Raw genomic sequence first — 14,911 nt, forward strand, 5'->3', positions numbered from 1 at the left:
GTCTACCTGCTGTGGGTTGACCCACAATGCCATTAGGGAAGCAATTCCAGGATTTTGACCCAGCAACAATGAAAGAACAGCGATATATTTCCAAGTCAGGATGGTGAGTGGCTTGGAGGGAAACTCAAAGGTGATGGCGTTCCCATAAATCTGCTGCCCTTGTCTTTCCAGATGGAAGTGGTCATGGGCTTGGAAGGTGCTGTCTAAGGATCTTTGGTGAATTTCTGCAGTGTGTCTTGTATATAGCATACACTGCTGCTACTGAGCATCGATGGTGGAGGGAGTGGATTCTTGTGAATGTAGTGTCAATGAAGTGGGCTGCTTTGTCCTGGATGATGCCAAGCTTCTTGAGTGTTGTTGGAGCTGCACCCAGCCAGGCAAGTGGGGAGTATTCCATCACACTCCTGACTTGTGCAATGTAGATGGTGGACAGGCTTTGAGGAGTCAGGAGGTGAGTTAGTCGCCGCAGTATTCCTAGCTTCTGACCTGCCCTTGTATTTCTGTGGTGAGCCCAGTTGAGTTTCTGCTAATGATGACCCCCAGGATGTTGATAGTGGGGGATTCAGTGATGATAAAACCTTTGAATGCCAAGGGTTGGTGGTTAGATTGTCTCGTATTGGTGATAGTCATAGCCTGGCCATAGTGTGGCATGAATGTTACTTGCCACTTGTCAGCTGAAGCCTGGATATTGTCCAGATCTTGTTGCATTTGAACATGGACTGCTTCCGTGTCTGATGAGTCACAAATGGTGCTGAACATTGTGCGATCATCGGTGAGCATCCCTACTTCTGACCTTATGACGGAGGGATAGTCATTGAACAAGCAGCTGAAAATGGTTAGGTCGAGGACACGACTCTGAATAGCTCCTGCAAAAATGTCCTGGAGCTGAGATGACTAACCTCCAACAGCCATAACCATCATCCTATATGCAAGGTTTGTGAAGGTTTGTAGCTCAGATTGAGGTTTAGCGTGTAGGTTTGCTTGCTGAGCTGTAGGTTTGATATCCAGATGTTTCATTACTTGGCTAGGTAACATCATCAGTGGCGACCTCCAAGTGAAGCGAAGTTGTTGTCTCCTGCTTTCTATTTATATGTTTGTCCTGGATGGCCAACGTCATCTACAAAATTCCATGCAAGGACTGCCACAAACACTACGTAGGACAAACAGGAAGAAAGTTAGCCACCAGGATACATGAACACCAGCTAGCTACAAAAAGACACGACCCTCTCTCCCTTGTAGCCCTACACACGGATGAAAAAAACCCACCATTTCGACTGGGACAACACATCTATCCTGGGACAGGCTAAGTAAAGACATGCAAGAGAATTCCTAGAGGCCTGGCAATCCGACCACAACACCATAAACAAACACATAGATCGAGATGCCATCTATCAACCCCTCAGAAAATGAACAGGAAATGACATCACCACAAACCCCAGGAACCCCATCCAGGACAAACATATAAATAGAAAACAGGAGACAACAGCTTCGCTTCACTTGGAGGTCACCACTGATGATGTTACCTAGCTAGGTAATGAAATGTCAGGATATCAAACCTACAGCTCAGCGAGCAAAGCTACACCCTAAATCATCCAATATGTCAGGTACGACTTCAACCACCACAGTTTGCCCCTGATACCCATTGTTTCCAATTTTGCTCGGGCTCCTTGATGCCACACTCGGTTGAATGCTGCCTTGATGTCACTCTCACTCTCACCTCATCTCTGGAATGCAACTGTTTTGTCCATGTTTGGATCAAGGCTGTAATGTGGTCAGGAGTTGAGTGGCCCTAGCAGAACCTAAACTGGGCATCACTGAGCAGGTAGTGCTTGATAGCACTTTTGATGACCCCTTCCATCACTTTACTGATGACCAAGAGTAGACTGATGGGGCGGTAATTGGCCAGGTTGGATGTTCCTGCTTTTTATGCATAGGACATACCTGGGCAATTGTCCACATTGTCAGGTGGATGCCAGTGTTGTTACTGTACTGGAACAACTTGTTTGAACTATAAGGAGAGGCTGAATAGGCTGGGGTTATTTTCCCTGTAGCATTGGAGGCTGAGGGGTGACCTTATAGAGGTTTATGAAATCATGAGGGGCATGGATAGGGTAAATAGACAAGGTCTTTTCCCCAGGATGTGAGAGTGCAAAACTAGAAGGCATAGGTTTAAGGTAGGAAGGGAAAGATTTAAAAGGGGCATTTTTTTCCACACAGAGTAATGTGTGTATGAAATGCGCTGGCAGAAAAAGTGGTGGAGGCTCGTACGATAACAACATTTTAAAGGCATCTGATGGGAATATGAATCGGAAGGGTTTTGAGGGATACAGGTCAAAATAGGATGAGATTAATGTAGGATATGTGGTTGACCTGGAGAGTTGGACTGAAGGGTCTGTTTCAGTGATATACATCTCTGTGACCCTGAGTTTGGGAGAAGGCTAGAGGATGCACTGAAGGATAGCTGTTGCTGACTGAAGGAGGGAATAAGGCAAGGGGTTGACAGCCCTATGATCTCCTTTAGGGCACACATACTGGACCATACAGAAAACTTCAGTATCAGAAGATTGGAGTCTAGAATGATTGTGGCAGACCAAGGGTCATAATAGGAAGTTTTTTTTCTGAATTCCTAAGACTTGAAGGTAACTGTTGGAAGCTCAAGGATGAGCGAGGTGCATGGAAGTGAGGTGGTGTGAGGAGGATGTGTTGGGCCATTTACCACTGTGTCAGCAGACGGAGGGTGCAGAAGGAAGAGGAGGTTCTCTAATTGGTGGGTCATGGATCATTGGGAAGTTAAGCCAAGGAGGTTGGTATGGGGCTGATAGAAAGAAGCTGAAAATGTGTTGCTGGAAAAGCGCAGCAGGTCAGGCAGCATCCAAAGAGCAGGAGAATCGGCGTTTCGGACATGAGCCCTTCTTCAGGCTCATGCCCGAAATGTCGATTCTCCTGCTCCTTGGATGCTGCCTGACCTGCTGCGCTTTTCCAGCAACACATTTTCAGCTCTAATCTCCAGCATCTGCAGTCCTCACTTTCCCCCTGATAGAAAGAAGCTCAAGTTATGATTGAAAATGCCTGAACAGTTATGGCTATTATAATGGCATGGTCTTTCACCTGAACCATCTGCGCTGCCTTGGGTAAATTGACTACAATTGATCCATCTTCCTGGTAATAATCTAAGTGATTAATATTGTGAAGGAATGTCCACACAATTCTCAGTAAAGATTAGGCTCAATCCTGATGAACAGTCAAGATTTACTATACATTACTTAATGGCTAGTTTCAGGTATGTTCATAAATGAGAAATTTTAGTTGAAGATAGATTGATGAAGTCAGGATTGTTCTCCTTGGAGACAAGGCTGAGAGGAGATTGATGAATGTCTTCCTTCTCACCTGTTAGCTCCACCCTTCCCACTGACCAATTACAATAACCCCCTCCCTGCATCCACCAATCACCATCCCACCTACTTTTCCCCCAGCCCCAACCCCCTCACCTTTCCCCCATCCCACCTCCATCCCTCTATTTATTTCTAAGCCCCCTTCCCCCTCCCCAGTCCTGATGAAGGGTCCTGACCCAAACATTGGCTTTCCTGCTCCGCAATGCTGTCTGACCTGCTGTGTCTTTCCAGCTCCACAATTTATTGACTCTCACAGAGAATAGTTAGGGAAAGAAATGCACTGTCTGGAAAGGTGTGGAGGCAGTTTTAGTTGGACAGAAGATAATTATTTGGATAGATGTGGAATGGTATGGGGAAGAAGGAGATCAACACCAGATAAAGGTACTTGTTTAAAGAGCCACTGCCAGCACGATGGCCTCCTGCCATTTAACAATTTTTGAGACTACATCTAATGATTACCGTTTGCCCAAACTAAAATAAAAACCAAAAGAAGTGTGGATGCTGGAAATCAGAAACTAAAGTAGAAACTGCTGGATAAGCTCAGCGGTCTGGCAGCATGTGTAGAGAGAAATCAGAGTTAACATTTCAGGTCCAGTGACCCTTTCTCAGGACGGAGGGAAGCCTTCAGTAAGTCTTTGAAATGCTTCATTTGTCCTCGTGTCGTACAAGCTTCTCCCTTGAGCTGGGTGAAGGACATTTGCTTTGGTAGTTGGAACTCAGACATCATAACCACCTGCTCGGTTCAGCAGAGTTGCTTTCAAATGATCATGGCCTCACTGCTGTGGCTACTGACTCCTTCATGGGGCCTAGTTTGGATTGCTTGTGATTCTGTTGTTCATATGGTAAGCAGCCCTCACTTTCTGCAAAGGGCATGTGAACTTTATTATATTTGCAGCACTTCTCCTTTTGCAACATTAGTAAACGTCTCATTATTCAGATGATTGCAAGGATCATATTTCTGGGTGATACCATAGAATCCCTACAGTGTGGAAACAGGCCCTTCGGCCCAAAAAGGCCACACTGACCCTCCGAAGAGTAACCCACCCAGACCCATTCCCCTACTCTATTACTCTAGTCAGAGGTAAATCTAATGCACCTAACCTACACATCCCCGATCACTGTGGGCAATTTAGCATTGCTAATTCACCTAACCTGCACATCTTTGCACTATGGGAGGAAACCAGAGCACCCAGAGGAAACCCACACAGACACGAGAAGAATATGCAAACTCCACACAGAAAGACAGTTGCCCAAGGCTGGAATTGAATCAGATCACTGGCACTATGAGGCAGCAGTCCTAACCACTGAGCCACCATGCCCCCCTCCCCCCCCACCCCCACCACTTCAACGTATCCACACAAATGGTACAATATTAATGTTGGAAAACAGCAGTAGCAAGGCAATGCACCATCAACATATGGTGTTAATGATGTGTACTTCTTAAGGCTCCCATCAGGTAATGATATCTGTGTGGTATGCAGTAAAGCCCTTTATGTTGGCCATGTTATACCCTAGACCATGACATCCAAGCAGTGTAAATAATTTCTTCCTCCCTACTGTACCTATTCAATTTAAGAACTTGAAGAATTCAGTAAAAGCACTCATTTACCTATTAAATTCCAAGACTACAACAGTAGAGTTGTATTGGAGAGTTGTATTTACTATACAACAGTATAGTAAAATAAAAACAAAATACTGCACATGCTGGAAATCTGAAACAAACACAGAATGCTGGAGAAACTCAGCAGGTCTGGCAGCATCCTTGGAGAAACAGTTCTTCAGAATAAGAAGCCTCAAAAATGTTAGTTCTGTTATTTTCACCAGACATTGCCAGACCTGTTGAGTTTCTCCAGCATTCTCAGTGTTTGTTTTAAATTCTAGTACATTTACACTGGATTGTCTCAGGGCCAAAATGTCCTTCCTGGGGTGTAGTGGCCATGGCCACTCTCAATAATGCATGTATAGTCTAACAGGGGCTTTAACTGAAATATGACTTCCATTCCCTTGAATTATTTTTGATTAACATCTTCAGATGTGTAATGACACACTTCTGGAATTGGTAGGACTTGAATCCAGATTTCCTGGTTTATGGTAGGGACACCTAACACTGTATCACAAGAGCCCTCTCACCTCTATGTATTCTAGTCCTCTTAAAAAAAAGGCTGGATACTAGATACTTTCTAATCAACCTGTTCAGAGAGTTTATTAAATGCCTCTGGAACAGGTACAACCTGAACCTAAATCTCCGAGGTAAATTGGTCATGCTAAATTGACCAGTGTTCAGGGATGTGTAGGTTAGGTGCATTAGAGGTTGGGACACTCCCACTGTATCACAAGTGTTCCTTGAGGCAGCTTCATATTATCTTTTTTTAAATTATTCTTTACATCTGTTCTTGACACTTTGATCATATTTGCACTTGCACACCTGTTTAAATCAGAAGGTCACTGTTTCTTGCTATCTTCCTTCAGCAAAATACTCCATTCTGTCCTTTCTGGGTCCAAATTGAGTGGCCTCATGTTTGCAAACATTGTAATTCACTTGCCACAGTTTTGCACAATCACTGAATCCCATCAACATAATTCTGTGTTTCCATCCACACTGTTTGAAGTTCCAACCAGCTTTGTGTCAGTGAATTTGGATATATGTATCTTCCCATTTCATTATCGAAATTGTTACTAAATACAGTATATAATTGGCGAGAAAAGCTTCTGGAAATCAGTTTAAATATCATGCAGAGATAATCCTTTATCCACTTCAGTCAGCATTTTCCAAAATATTTGTATTTATTTCAGATTTTCAGCATCTGGTGTATTTTCGTTGTAAATTATAAAATAGTCAAGCTTTTCCAAAGTTGCTCTAAGTCTTGCGGAGCCAACATTTAACTTTGACTGACAAAGGGAAAGAAATGAGCATGTTGGTCAACTGGATAGCGCGGCTCCGTACATTTGATTTTGTAGAAAGTTTGCTGAATTCAAGGGATAAATTAAAACTTAGACTCAAACTATCTTTAACTGAATCATAAAAGTCTGTATGTTAACCTGATGTTATTGCCTTCGTGAACTGGAAACTTGCCAATGTATTAGTTACTTTATAATACCAGATGTCAAAGTAAATATGTGCAAATCTCCATTCTAATTGTCACATGATTTTCTTTACATGAAAAATAAAGGACATAATAAATATGCTTCACTCAAATGAATATTGATTATTCCATCCTTTCACATTGACGTATTCCAATTGTTGCTAATGACAGAAATCAATCATGCTCAAGATCTCGATTTTTCAAGTCTTGAAATTGTTGTCCACTGGGGCGAGTCCGTTGGAGAGTAAACAACTCAGTTAATTAGCCTTCACTTAAAATAAACTAGTCAGACCTGTTGATTTCAACTGGTATGATCTGACTTAATGTACAAGCCAAGTCAGTTGGCTGCAGCTGGTTTCAACTGAAACTTTCCACAAGACAATTGATCCGACGTGGAAGAATTTGTATGCAACCGGGCTCTAATTCAACCAATTAGAATGTTAAATCAAACAACCAGATCCAGTTAAAAGTGGCTGAGAAATGTTGGTGATAACTGGGATTCCCACTCAATTCCTTCTGAGTTTGGAAGTAGTTCTAAATGGTGTTAAATAATTAATTAGAATGGCATTCTTATTGGCTGAAACTCACAGCTAAAATCAGATAATTTCAGCTGTTTCTCATTTTTACAGGTAACTGGTTTATCTTGAACTTGAGCACAACTACAGAAGTGCATCTCCCATGGTGCTCCAGCTCTCTTTCCATTTAACATCTCACCATCAAATATTTCTCCACCCACCTGAGCTAGCTGATATTGTAAGTAGTTTTTGCTCCTTACTGTTTCCTCGGTGGCTACCATGCATTTCAAAGATGGCACTAGCTTATTATTGTACCCTCTTTTCATATTTTCATTAGTAACATTGTGAATGACAGCATGGTGGCTCAGTAGTTAGCACTGCTGCCTCACAGCACCAGGGTCCCAGGTTCAATTCCAGCCTCAGGCGACTGTCTGTGTGGAGTTTGCACATTCTCCCTGTGTCTGCGTGGGTTTCCTCCGGGTGCTCCGGTTTCCTCCCACAGTCCAAAGATGTGCAGGTCAGGTGAATTGGCCATGCTAAATTGTCCATAGTGTTAGGTGCGTTAGTCAGAGGGAAATGGGTCTGGATGGGTTACTCTTTGGAGGGTCGGGTTGGGCTGAAGGGCCTGTTTCCACACTGTTGGGGATGTAATCATTACGGCATATGTATTACATATTATTAAGCCAAATTTGTTACAGTGAGAGTGTTGCAATTTATGGTTGTCATACTCTATTTTCTTAAGTGTTCATGAGGAGCTATAAAGCCAAAGATTTCTATGAAGTTAGGATTCTCACCTCCCTATGTTGTTCCCCCCCCCCCCCCCCCCCCCCCTGTAATAGGTACTAACAGGTACATTGAGGAGACTTCAGGAGGCCTAAACTTTGAGAAAGGAACATCAGTGAAAAGCAGCAACAGGAACTGGGAACGGAGGAATAATGGGCCAGCCAGAACGCTCCTTCAAGCACACGCACGGCAGGAGATCTGGGATTGATACTGTCAACAGCCTGCACACAAAATATTGCTTTCTGAGTACTTCCAACTCTTTGATAAACTTAAGAGCATGAGGAACTCCCTGTGATGTACACTAGTTACTGTAGAGAACTTCAGTAAAACTGTGTGTATCCCCGTTCAAGTATACTACTGGATTTTTATTGCCATTTATAGTAGAGCTGTCCTTTATAGACCTAAGCATGGAAGTGTTCTAATTAACATGATGGAACTCTGAGTCTTCGAAGTGTGAGGGTCTGTTTTGTCTGATTTCACTGAATTAGTTGCACCGTTCTCAATGGATGAAATCTTACTCTTGTGTTGAGGGTTCCTGCAAGAACATGGGCCACACATGTATCTGTGCAAGTGGCTGACTGTGCACAATCACATGGTGCCCAGTCAATTAGTTAGCAAAGACAAGGGCATTGGCATGGTGGGCAAGTGCAGGAATTTGCTGACCCTAACATTATCTCCTGGGGTCAGGCTGCATTTGGGTAGGTATCCCCTTCCTATCATCCTATAGCAATTGTTAGTTGTGTGTAATCCTCAAGAGTGCTGTTGCCCTCCCTGCTCACCTTTGCATCTGTCACTGCCTGGATCCCAAAAAGATCTGTGAACCTCACTATGATTATTCACCATTACTTGCTATGTCCCAGAAAAGATAGCGAGTGCTCCCCAAGGTTCAATAAAGCTTTTCTATAAGCCTTGTTCCAGGCTGCCCAGGAATACTGGAGGGTCTTTCTTTCAAGTAATAGCAACAGGAGGCCCTGAGATGGGACTGAGTCTAGTGTTATGAAATGGGCTCAGCATCTCTTATATTTGGCAAGGATAAGTGACAAGCTGTCGTCACTGAAGTGCAAGTGGACAGGGAGGCAGAGAAGGATTTTGGGTACGAGGCTTGAGCATCACATGGTACACTTGGGCTGACTGTGTGGGAACTGGTTAAAGCTGTGAAAGTTGCACCAGTTGCAAGACGATGCATGTCTGGAACACATACTAGGAAGGGCACAGGAGTAGTCACAGGCATACTGTCATTAAGTGCCCATTCAAGTAACACTTAATCCTTCTATCCATTTTCAGGGCAAAAGAACACATCACGCTGAGGGGTGCTTCAAGATTGGTGGTGACCTGCCTACCCATCTGCATATTGACACCTGTTGAAGAGGAGGGTGTCAAATTAGCAGGTGAGCCATACCATTTAAAAAGGGAGAGTCCCACAACATGAGAGTGAGGATTCCCCCAGTCTGGTGTGGCGAACTGAGCAAACAGAAGATACACATGGTCCATTGATGGGAATATGGATTGTGCACACTGTAGGCGAGTGGATTGAAGGAGGTAAGAAAGATGGAACCACAGCAAGATGCCGTGAGGTTGTCATCTCGGTGCTAAAAGGGTGCACTGTGGCTTCTCCTCCCGTCTGTTAGTGACCCCAATGTCTCCAGCAGATGAGGGAGAACCTCAGCAGGCTACAGTCCTCTAGGCCTCAGAGCATGAGAGGACAACCACCAAGGACATCTCAGACAATGGAACATGGAGGTCAGCAGGCTGCTTCACTTTGTGGTCGCGATGTTGGGTTCTACAAAAATGCTTTAGAATTAAGAACAAACTTAAAACTCTAACAGAGTCAAAATTTATTTTCTTTATCAAAGGCACTTCTCAACATTTGAGGGCCACCTTTTGATTTTGGGGGCTAATTTTTAATTTTCCAAGGCTCCTTCTCAGTTCATGCTGACCCATTAATTAGCTGATGCAGTCCTATAGTAACAATACCCTCTACATTTTTGTTGACTTATGGATATCTACACACACAGAAGCAGAATGAGGAGAAGTTATCAGCATCCTCAATTATCAACACCCCATTAAATCTGAAGCCACAACACATTAGGAAATGAAATTTACTAAACAACAGTGTTTAAATTCAAATAACTTCCCTTTTTATTGCATGTCAAATTTAAATTTGACAATTCAGTGTTAATTACTCTAGTATCCATTATGTTTTTTCATTATGCAGTATCTGCTGAACTTATACAGCCTTAAGGTAGAGTTTACACATTCACTTTGACAGAATCTCCGGGCTTTCAAATTTTCCTGGTTAGCTGACTATTACCTGACCAATCCTTTGTTGACTGATTTAAAACAGTTCCCTCTTCTTTGTAGCCTCCTCCTCCCACACCACATCTCTTGCATTTGGATACAGAACTGGCTCAAAGGTGGAAGACAAAGGGTGGTGGAGGGTTGTTTTTCAAACTGGAGGCCTGTGACCAGTGGAGTGCCACAAGGATCGGTGCAGGGTCTAGCACTTTTAATCATTTATATAAATGATTTTGGATGTGAGCATAAAAGGTATTGTTAGTAAGTTTGCAGATGATACCAAAATTGGAGGTGTAGTGGACAGCGAAGAAGGTTACCTCAGATCACAACATGATCTTGATCAGATGGGCCAATGGGCTGAGAAGTGGCAGATGGAGTTTAATTTAGATAAATGTGAGGTGCTGCATTTTGGGAAAGCAAATCTTAGCAGGACTTATACACTTAATGGTAAAGGTCCTAGGGAGTGTTGCTGAACAAAGAGACCTTGGAGTGCAGGTTCATAGCTCCTTGAAAGTGGAGTCGCAGGCAGATAGGATAGTGAAGGCGGCGTTTGGTATGCTTTCCTTTATTGGTCAGAGTATTGAGTACAGGAGTTGGGAGGTCATGTTGCGGCTGTACAAGACATTGCAAGTGAGCATTACAACACACTCCTGTTAAACCTGGTTAAACCTGTTTGGTTCCCAACATTGATATCTTTACTGGTTTTAACTGAAATAGAAAGACTTAACTAATTGTAAATGTACTTATCTAAAGGTGGAAAAGCATATCAGAAATACTGCAGCATTTGACATATATGGACAATTTTACAAATCCTCATTAATCAGAAGTATAAGTTAAACATTTGGCCTATCATGCTACTATCCCATCTCCATTACCGCAGGATTTATACACTTAATGGTAAGATCCTAGGGAGTGTTGCTGGAACCAAGAGACCTTGGAGTGCAGGTTCATAGCTCCTTGAAAGTGGAGTCGCAGGTAGATAGGATAGTGAAGAAGGCATTTGGTATGCTTTCCTTTACTGGTCAGAGTACTGAATATAGGAGTTGGGAGGTCAAGTTGCAGCTGTACAGGACATTGGTTAGGCCACTGTTGGAATATTGTGTGCAATTCTGGTCGCCCTCCTATCAGAAGATGTTGTGAAACGTGAAAGGGTTCAGAAAAGATTTCCAAGGATGTTGCCAGGGTTGGAGGAATTGAGCTATCGGGAGAGGCTGGGTCTGTTTTCCCGAGAGATTTTCCCTCGTTCGAGTTTGAGCGGTGACCTTATAGAAGTTTATAAAATAATGAGGGGCATGAATAGGGTAAATACAGTATGTTTTCCCTGGATGCAGGAGTCCAGAACTAGAGAGCACAAGTTTACGGTGAGAGGAGAAAAATATAAAAGGGGCCTAAAAGGCAACCTTTTCATGCAGAGGATGGTGCATGTATGGAATGAGCTGCCAGAGGAAGTGCCAGGTGCTGGCAGGTCGAACTAGGTTGGGTTAGGATATCTGGTCGGCATGGACGAGTTGGACTGAAGGGTCTGTTTCCATTCTGTACATCTCTATGACTCTTTGACACAATACAGATTTTGTGGCATGCTTGCATATGTATTTTATTGAGTATATACTGAGTAAGCCCCGTTCAGCTGTCTGGCTTAAGCAATCATTTATTCCTTCAATTTACCTGTGCCTTTGCTTCAATAAATCATTTTCCCTCATTATGTTTTGTCCAACACTTCATTTCACTTTGTGAAAAAGTAAGTTATAGTTTGAGAAGGCCTATTCAGGGACATGAGCCACAATACACTGTTAGCTCTGAGGTTCTATGGTGTTATGCTATTGAGTGGAAGGGTGTAAATTAGTTCCTTGAATTTGTTTTGGACTTTTGTCTGGGATGCCTTACTATTAAAAGATGGATTGAGATGGTGTGGTATCAAGAAATAGCCGAAGGCACAGGTTACTGCATCGGCTGGGCCCTAACAATATTCAGGCAATAGTATTGAAGACCTGTGCTCCAGAACTAACTGCACCCTAGCCAAGCTATACCCCAACATGGTTACAACACTGACATTGATGTGGAAATGTGGAAAACTGCCCAGATATGTGTTGTCTACAAAAAACAATTTTTCTTAGATGGCCAATTACCTTCTCCTCTGCCGACTCCTGATCATTGGCAAAAAGATGCAGGAGGTCACAACCAGTGCTATCAAGCAGCATTTGTTGAGCAATAATCTTCAAATTGATGAAGAGTTCAGGTTCTGCCAGGGACGCTCAGCTCCTCACCTCATTACAGCCTTAGTTCAAACATGGACAAAACAGTTGAAGTACAGGGATGAGATGAGAGTGACCGCCCTTGACATCAAGCAGCATTTAACTAAACATGGCATTAATGAAGCCATACAAAATTGGAACTCGTGGATATCAGAGGGCAAGCTTCCTGTAGTGTCCATGCCGACCAGATATCCTAACCTCTATAAGGGTGAATAAAATCATGACAGGCATGAATAGGAGAAATAGACAAGGTCTTTTCCCTGGGGTGGGGGAGCCTAGAACTAGAGGGCATAGGTTTAGGGTGAGAGGAGAAAAATTTAATAGGGACCCCTCAGGGGCAACTTTTTCACACAGAAGGTGGTGCGTGTATGGAATGAGCTGGCACAGGAACTGGTGGGGGCTAGTACAATTCCAACATTTAAAAGGCATCCGAATGGGCATATGAATAGGAAGGGTTATGAGGGATGTGGACCAAGTGCTGGCAATTGGGATTAGATTAGATTAGGATATCTGGTCGGCATGGACCAAAGAGTCTGTTTCCGTGCTGGACATCTCGATGATTCTAAATGCCTGAAAACAGTTAGATCTAGGACACTGATATCAGGATATCTTCTCCAGAGACATTCCTACTGTTTCACCATATCCCTTCCTGCGGTACGCCAGATGGAAGTAATCTGATAGGCTGAATGGTTTGATTATGCTGCAAGCTCAAATATTGGACAAGATGAGCAAGCCTTGCCTGTCCCTGCACTTGAGCCAAATTCCATCAGAATGTGCACCATTCCTCTGGGTGGATCCTGCTCAGTCTATTCGCTCAGAGCTGGATGAGATTCTTTATGTCCAAGGGAATGAAAGATTCTCAGGCACTATGCAGGAATGTTCACCAATGATCTTCCCTCCATCGGAAGATCAGAATTGTGGATATGCGATAATCAGTGAACAATGTTCAACACAATTCACGACTTTAGATATAGAAACAATCCATTTCCATGTGCAGCAAGACCTGGACAATATCCAGGCATGAGTTGAAAAGTGGCAAGAACAAATGTTCCACACAAATGCCAGATAATGACCATCTCCAACGAGACACCAAGCCTTACCATTGCTATTTGACATTCAATGGCATTACTGTTGCTGAATCGCCACCCATCAACATTGTGCAGGTTAACAATAACCAAAAACTGAACGGGACTAGTCATATAACTAGTATAGTTGCAAGAGCAGTTCAGAGGCTGAGAACTCTGCAGCGATTCACTCACTTCCTGATTGCACCACCTCGAAGACACAAGTCTTCTTGTGATGGAATACTCTCTACTTTGCTGATCAAATGCAGCTCCAAAAACATTAAACTTGTTGCCATCCAGAACAAAATAGGTCATTGATATCAAGCTATGTTGGTGTGCTTTCATTCCCATTCTCATTCCATTTTTAGCATGGTCTTGGGGGGGTACGGTTTCTTTCCCAACTGGGTCTGCAGTGCATGGCAGACTGATCCTATGAGAGTCTGCATGTCCAGCCTGTGAAGGATATGTCCTTCTGAACTTGGCCAGCTGGGTCATTGGTGGTGCTACTGATTTTAGTTTAGTGATAGATATTTAATTTTTCACTCAGAATTCACCCTATGGCCTTGAAACCAACTGTGATTTTCCAAGTGGTGTTCAACACAGATAATTACTGAATCATCAACTGAGAGACAATGGTAAATTAGAATCAACAGGAGGTCTCCTTCACTATTTTTGATCCAAAGTCTCACGAGTCCATGGAAACTGGAGTCACCTTCATGGATTGGCTATCAGATTCCAGCATTATAAACATGCATTGAGCCAAACTGCATTGACCCACCACCCAAAAGCTGAAGAATCCACATTTGTTTGTGGTGCTCCCTTCAAACCCACCTCTGTGAAATGTTGAAGATTCTACTCATCCTACTAGTTTCAGTCAAGTATGATTACAGGTGCCCACTCAGATGAAGAGTAATCTAGACTCAAAACATTAGCTTGCTGTTTTTCCACAGATGTTGCTTGAGCTGTTGTGATTTCCAGCATTTGTTGGTTTCAGTACAAATCCCAGCATATGCAGTAGTTTGCTCCTACATTATGACTACAGATGGAGTAGCTGATGAGCCTTTAAGAGGATCAAGCTGCCTTGTTCATGTAATGGCAACAACAATTCTGTGCCCTTACCAGGCAACTTGGAGAATGCAGATGGAGCGCTGCAACTGCTGAGGTTAGTGTACTAATCCGATGAATCATGGTCCAGACTCCACCCCCACACCCAAAACTCTGCTTCAAGCAATCTCTTGTCCAAGATTCTTTCTCTGTCAGGGAAAAAGAAAACCTCGTGGAAAAACTGAATTCACTGTTTGTACATTTTTAGAAAACGGGGAGGTTTGCTTCACCGAAAGAAAATATGAATTAGATGAAAAAAAATACATTGTTTAATTTTAAGTACTTTTATACTTCACAATTAATAAAAATAGATTTTTATCTCACAAAAGAATAAATTTTCAATTGATTTACTTACCCGCATGCCAGCACCCAGCCCATATCCCTCCAAACCCTTCCTATTCATATATCCATCCAAATGCCTCT

The 14,911-nt window shown here is 43.0% G+C and overlaps 2 long non-coding RNA genes across 3 annotated transcripts in view; one reads left to right on the top strand and one right to left on the bottom strand.

Moving 5' to 3' along the window:
* LOC122564347 (uncharacterized) overlaps nt 1-14,495 on the top strand; it is a 28,756-nt gene extending 14,261 nt beyond the window's left edge. Inside the window, exons 2-4 of one of the 2 annotated variants that reach the window (XR_015752899.1) lie at nt 7,105-7,228; nt 7,830-8,069; nt 9,058-14,495. This is a non-coding gene — a long non-coding RNA (uncharacterized LOC122564347). Of the gene's footprint in view, nt 1-7,104; nt 7,229-7,829; nt 9,019-9,057 lie in introns of those variants that run through there. The other variant, XR_015752898.1, reaches the window with a different exon arrangement.
* LOC148141156 (uncharacterized) overlaps nt 1-14,911 on the bottom strand; it is a 62,447-nt gene that overhangs the window by 44,241 nt on the left and 3,295 nt on the right. The gene's annotated exons all lie outside the window — the stretch shown is intronic.

The sequence above is a fragment of the Chiloscyllium plagiosum genome, unplaced genomic scaffold (assembly GCF_037043375.1).
Source record: "Chiloscyllium plagiosum isolate Xiang-an unplaced genomic scaffold, Cpla_swu_hap1 HiC_scaffold_34, whole genome shotgun sequence".
NCBI classification, from domain to species: domain Eukaryota; kingdom Metazoa; phylum Chordata; class Chondrichthyes; order Orectolobiformes; family Hemiscylliidae; genus Chiloscyllium; species Chiloscyllium plagiosum.